The sequence below is a fragment of the Propithecus coquereli genome, unplaced genomic scaffold, assembly GCF_000956105.1.
Source record: "Propithecus coquereli isolate 6110/MARCELLA unplaced genomic scaffold, Pcoq_1.0 Scaffold96, whole genome shotgun sequence".
Classification (NCBI taxonomy): domain Eukaryota; kingdom Metazoa; phylum Chordata; class Mammalia; order Primates; family Indriidae; genus Propithecus; species Propithecus coquereli.
Genome location: NW_012155951.1, coordinates 2,182,814 through 2,189,638, shown reverse-complemented (window position 1 = coordinate 2,189,638; position 6,825 = coordinate 2,182,814).

Here is a 6,825-nt window from a genome sequence, read left to right as displayed (position 1 = left end):
TTGGGGAAGTTATTTATATTTTTCTATACCTCAATTTATCTATTGGTAATAACAATTAAACCTACCTAATAGGATTGTTAGGGGGATTTTAAAAGACTATTTAAATAATTTAGCTCAGTGCCAAAAATAGCATTACTTTGCAGTAAATGTTTGTGGTGGTGGTGGTTGTAATCTTGAGACTAGAGAAGGATGAATCAAAAATCAAGCTTCTGTGTACATAAGGAAAGATGATAGGAAATATTCATCTGGTGATTACCCTCAACCTTCTTCATTCTTGTAAACATTCAATTTAATAGCCCTCCTGAGACTGATGGGTAGCTTAAGAGAGACCAAGGAGAGGAAAGGCTAAGACAGATAGGAAACCATTGCAAAGGGCCTGGTGATCTATAGGTAAGATAAGCAGAGACTGTAGGATAGATAGATAGATAGATAGAATGTACTAGGTGTATTACATGCTTATAGTACTCAATATAGTAAAATATGATTAATAAAACAAATTTATTTTTATATAACTGAATTATACAATATATGTTGTTAATCAAGAAATAATAAATAACTACTACCCTGTGGAGATTCAGAAAAATCTGGGATATGCAAAAGGTGTCCCTGCAATGGATTTTTTTGGAATCTTTTGCTCAAGACAAATAACCAAGTCCCTTTATGAAGGTCCCCCACTGGACTGCTGTCCATGTCATTAAAATAGATTCTTCTGGGGATAAAAAGATGATTACAACTGAAATAAGCATCACAAGTGTGAAATTAGCTACATGAAGAGTCCAGGTATTATTAACTCAACATCTAAGCTACCTAATGCCTATGTGTGCCAAAGAAGAAACAAAAGGAGAGGAAACTGTTGTTTTGACTTCACAGATTTTTTTTGCTTGTTCTGCTAAAGTATAACATTAGTAAATAAAGGGGAGACTATGACTCGTTCATCTTCATTTCTACATGAATAGTGCAAAAATGGAATCTTGAAGGTTATGACTAGAATAAAAGAAACAGCACACAATATTATTACCTTTTCTGGGGTAGAATCAAAATCTTATGGCAAAATTTTAGCTGAGGCAGAAGACTAGAGTCAACTCCAATAAATAGAACTATCAAAGAGTAATATGAGCATATATCTGTTGTACTGATCTGAATTAAGTTGTGAGTTTTCTGTTCTTGAAGGTATTTGAGCTGAGATGGGCTGGGAATGTTCATAAAAAGTATATCCTATTCCAAAAAAGCTTGGGCTGGATGGCCCTTTAAGTTGGAGAGAGGCTTGGAAAGGGGTCCTGAGGAAACACTTGACTTTTAAGTTTGCCTTGGACTGACTCTAGTGGGAGACTTTATGACGACTATTCAGCACCCGCAACATGAAGCAGAGAGCTGGGGCAATAACATGTGAAATTTAACAAAAAATATAATCATGTTCTTAAAAAAAAATGTCAGATCTAATTGCTTACTTTTTGGTATGACTTATTTAGATTAGCTGATCAGCTCAAATTTATCTAGTGTTTGATTGAGACACACCTGGGAGAATAAGCTTTTATAAACCCTTTTGCAGAAGAGCGTGGACACTGAGCATGGTGATAGATGGGGTCTTGTAAATGTCCTTCATGTTATATGGAATCTCCCTGTCCTGCTTCTAGTTCCTCCAACTCACCAAAGCCCTGCTATTTCTTACTGACCCTAGAGGTCCCAGCAAAAGACCTACCCACATAAAAATTATGGCACATTGTCCTTCTATTGATCCTTGCTCCCCAAAGCAGTGATTTCAATAGTGGCAGTACAGCTCTCTGACGGCATTTTGGAAATTTGACTGAGGGGCAGGGGTGATTCTTATTGTTAAAAATATTAGAGGGCGCTACTGGAATTCAGTGGTTGGAAGCTAAGAGATTAATCATTGCCATGTGCAAGAAATCTCAAATGCAAAAAGTTATCCCAGGCCCTACTCAACTTACCAATGCCTCACTAATCTTTCATGTATATAAGCCTAAACTCTACATCTGTTTTATACATAAATAGAGTCCATTTTAATATATGCTGGCTATTCCATAAATGCAACTGTCATTTAAATCAAAGGAAGAATATTTTTTATTTTTTCAGAACTTTATCAAAAATTTTCGTTATTTTAGAAAATCACATCAGCTATGCCAATACAACTCCTGGCATTTGACCACCAATCCCACATGATGCATTAGTCTGATTTGGAGTTGATTCATTCATAAAAATTCTGTGTATGGGTGAGAGCATCCAACTACTTCACTATGTTTCCTAGTATATCTCTGCGCATTTAAATATCGAAATACTTATTATCTTATGACATATTGGAGGCTAGCAGTATCAGTGATAAACAAGAGACATTTGTGGCTCTTAGCATTGAGAGCAAATGCTCTAAAGAATTCCCTGCTCCAGGCACAAGGCTTTTTCCAGTTTTCTAAACTTCCAACTTCCAAGCTTGGACTTACAGATCTATGGTGATGGGACTTACGATTGTTATCCCTAGGAAACGAATCATGGAAAACCTACTTACACTAGAACCCTGCACAAATGATCCTTCTGATTTGTTTATAAATTCCTTGGGAAATCATATGGTGTAGTCAGGCCAAGGTACCTTCCATATCAACCATCCTAAACATATCAATTAATATACTCACTGGAGGTCACGTCATGCCTGAGGCCCAACTATTTTAAAGTGTCAGCTTTAGCTGGATCAAATCTATTCTTGGTGAATAGAGAAGAACAACTCTGAAGTGGGTAAAATGGTTCAGAACCAGAGTTAAAACACCAACCTACCCATCCCCTCCATAATTGGGCAAGGTTCAGTTTAGTGGTTAGTTAACAGAGTGAAAAGGAAGAAATAGATTAGGGAAGGGAAGGAGAAAACTCCTTCCATCATGAAGTTTCATTTGCACAAAAGCTTTGGTTTCATCAGCATGGAAAGCCAGTGGAAGGCAGTGGATGTAGTATTTTTTCCTTTTTGAATTGTGCCTGACATGGCAAGGCAAGAATGTCTACTCTTAGCATCCTTCTTTTATGGCTGATCTTAAGAAAAGTTTTTCTTCTTTTATACTTTTTAAAAATTATTTCTCTCCTAGTTTTTAAGCCCTTGTCTCTGTCATTCTCTCTTCCTCTCTCTCTCTCTTTATGTACACACAGACACACCACAAATACGCACACATTTACTTTTAATCGAGGCTCAATTCTTTTCTTTGGGAAGATTTTGGAACACATTTTATGTGCCCTGACTACTCTGTATCTCTTCTAGTTGTTCTCATTCATACCATGAAGACTTATTCAATGTGCATCTCTGCTCACTAATGTATTTATTCAACTTAACAAATAATCAGTAGATATTTATTAGGTATCTATTAAATGCAAAGCATTCTGGTACATGCTGTAGCACTCTGAAAGATATAACACTTCATTTCTTAAAGACATTATATTTAATATGAATAGACCAGAACACATATAAGAGGAGTAAATCAATTTTCCTGGTTATCAAGAAGTTTCTCAGATCTTCCCTCCATAGAGCCTCACAATTGTGAAGTCGGCAATATTATCATTATTATCTTCACTTACAGGTTCATATAACGAAACTCAAAAAGATTAAATGATGTTCTTGAAGGTGATGAGCCAATAGCTCAATTTCTTGTCAATTGATTCCAAGGTTTACGGTAGTTCTGCTGTTTACGCTTCTTCATAGCAAATAATAAACAACATCCTCAAAATCATTCTATAATTGAGCTTCAATTGGAGGATCATCAATAAATACTCAAAGAGCTCATAGAGGACAGACACCACTACACATTTGATAGATCAAGGGAAACCTGATGAACCCAATGGGGGTGGGGGAAAAGCAGCAGTTTCAAATATCTAGGGCAGAGAAATTTTTCAAAAGGAGGGAAGAGAATATAATAAAAAATATTGAGGCAGGAATACAGGAGACTTACATGAGGAAAAAAACGCGTCTAATGTCACTTGAGTCCTTAGTATGCCCACACAGTGTTCCCAGTGCTTTACCTGAAGTTGTTTATTGAATCCTCCCCATATGATCCCCTTTTCACAAACAAGGGGTCAACCACTTGTGCAGTGTCTCACAGTGGAGGAAGAGCTTGAATTCTGGAAGTCTGGCTCGAGAGCCTGTGCACCTTTCAGCCTCCGCTGTGCACACTGCTTCTGCACCAGTTTGGTGAGGCGGATCGCGTGGGTGTGTGTGTGTGTCTGTGCTTGCATGTGTGTACAGGTGAAGAAAAAAATCAGAAAACCACCTTAGTTTTCATATTCTTCCTTTTGCCTTCCAAATTTATTTGTGCCTTTTTGTTGTCTGTACTTACATTGTTTTAGCTGTAGGGAGTGGTTGGTTTGTTGGCTTTCTAAACCATTTACCCAGTGCATTTACATGTTACATTGTGTTTATCTCTTACTAGAATCCTACTAACAAATCAGATATTATTTCCACGTTAGAGATGGAGTAAAATGACCTACCCAGGAGTCCTGTGGTACCAACTTTGTTCTCTGCAGTTTTATTGCCCCTCACACACTGCACTTTGCTAAATCATGGGAGACGTCACCATCTTGGGTGCCTTTCATTCTCTCTTCTGTCTCTGTTTATGACTCCTACATGGTCTTCCCAACATGCCGCATGTCTGAAAAAAGATATAAAATTCATTCGCCTAAATTCTAGCTGAAGGAGGCAGAATAGGAGAAGATGGGAAAAAGAAAACTCCTACTTCCAGAGTCCATTTGCCAGCAGCTATAGGGTATGAGTGACTCAGTGGCCCCACAGTTCTCTAGAAGGCCGAGATACCACATCCCATGACAGGCATCCCACTGGGGAGGGGATGGACCCCGAGGGAGTCTGCAAGAATAAAAAAGAAAATCTATTACTCATGATCAAAATGAGCTGCACATCTAAGCTCTTGACTTGTTATTGACTCAATTGGCTATATCCCCTACAGAATTTTGTATTTCAATTAAAAACAGAGAGGAAGAGAGAAGGGAGAAAAATGGTGTGAAACCTTAGGAGATTTCAAGCAATTATAGACTTTTACCCTATTAGCCGGTCTAATTTTCAGGAACTTTGTCACCTCCACAATCTATCAGGGCTGTTTTTCTTCCCTATCCTCTCTTCAAACAATTATAGGAAAGTAGTCTGGAATGGTGGCCAGGTCTGGTCAACTTGCAACTGGAGCTGAGGCTCCTTGTTCGGGGCAAGCTCCAGGCACTCAGCACTGGGCAAAGGTTTCTGTCTACACACTCATTATGGCACTAGCCTCTTTAAAGCAGAAATGCCCGCCAAGCCCCATGTCTACAGGTCCCATAATGAAGACAAATGTCCCCTTGATGTGAGCTCAAACTGTGGAATTCATTTTGCTGTGGAACTTTATTGCCTTCTAATTAGAGTGACATTTGGTCAGGCCAGTTATATCTGGAATCAAATCGGAGATTTGGAGGTAAAAGCCCCTTGTATGCACTGTCTCCATTCCAGAATTGAGCTCATTTCTTGTGTAGTGGCGGACGCTCTTCCTTTTTGATAGTTCTGGTCCTCACAGAGGCTGTTACTAGTAAAAGATGCCAGAACTGAAAGCACCTGAGATGTTTTGATCTGTCTTTTAAAATGCAGTGAATTTTTACTTAACTATGTCCCATTTGTGAAGCAAACTTAGGGATGAATGCCAGGATGGGCTCTCTCTTCACCCTCTTGCCTGAAGGAGTGAAGCTCTGAGAGCACAGATATGGAGGACATGCAGGGACTGGTGACGTTTCCTATCAGAGATGACTGGCAGAGGGGAGGGAACATGAGGCATTTTATTTGGTGACCTGTCACCTGGAGAACTCAAATCACAGCATTTAAGTTATGTGGAAATAAATATTTGGAGCCTTCCCTTGCATGCAGAATCTTTATTCTGTGGTTTTCCAAGGACCATGGGGTCCAGGTGGTAGATCTTCATATAGACCTACAAATCTTAAGTGAAGGAAAAAGAAGTGAACTATCAGAGAATGGGAGGGGGGTGAAGAGTACATTATAATTCCTGGGACAGCAGACTCCCAGTTTCCTCCACTCATGGCCCACAGATGGCAGTTGTCACATCTAGACTCACCCTGCATTTAATAGGATAATTTTGTTAGGAGGTCTCTGTTCTATGAAGCCTCAAGACCCTTAAACTCTGCAATGATGTTTGTCTTTGCTCAGCCTTAAATATCTCTTCTCCTTCTCTACCCTCCCTCACATTTCTTTTTCTCCATGAGTGAGATAATTTGTTAGCCAAGGTCAATCAAAAATGTGTATGACAATGTGTATGACAATAGGACACATGTTACCCATCCAATTCACAAATTTCCAGATTATTAAGCAACATATCCTTTCATCATTAGTATCCTTAGCATATTAATTGTAGTTATTTTAAATTCATGGTGTGATAACTCCAATATCTCTGCCATACCTGAGTCTGGTTCTGGTGCTTGCTCTGTCTCTTGAAACTGTGCCTTTTAGTATGCCTCATAATGTTTTGTTGAAAGCCAGACATGATGTCCTGGGTAAAAGGAACTGCTGTAACTAAACCCTTAGTGATGTGGTTACCAAGATGTGTGGGGAGAGGGGCATTCCATAGGCTCTGATAAAACCCCAGCAAATTAAGTTCTTGGAAATAGTTTCTCTTGAAGACAGGCCTTCTTTAAGAAGAACAAAATGCTCTAGCATATTTCAAAATATGTTACTTTCCCCTTCTGCAGGAAGAACAAGGGGCTTTTCCGCCAATCTTCACTGTGAGTATTTGGTAGAGCTCTTAGAAGTGAAACTCACAAAAGTGGATCCTCCCCATGGATTAATAAAATGTG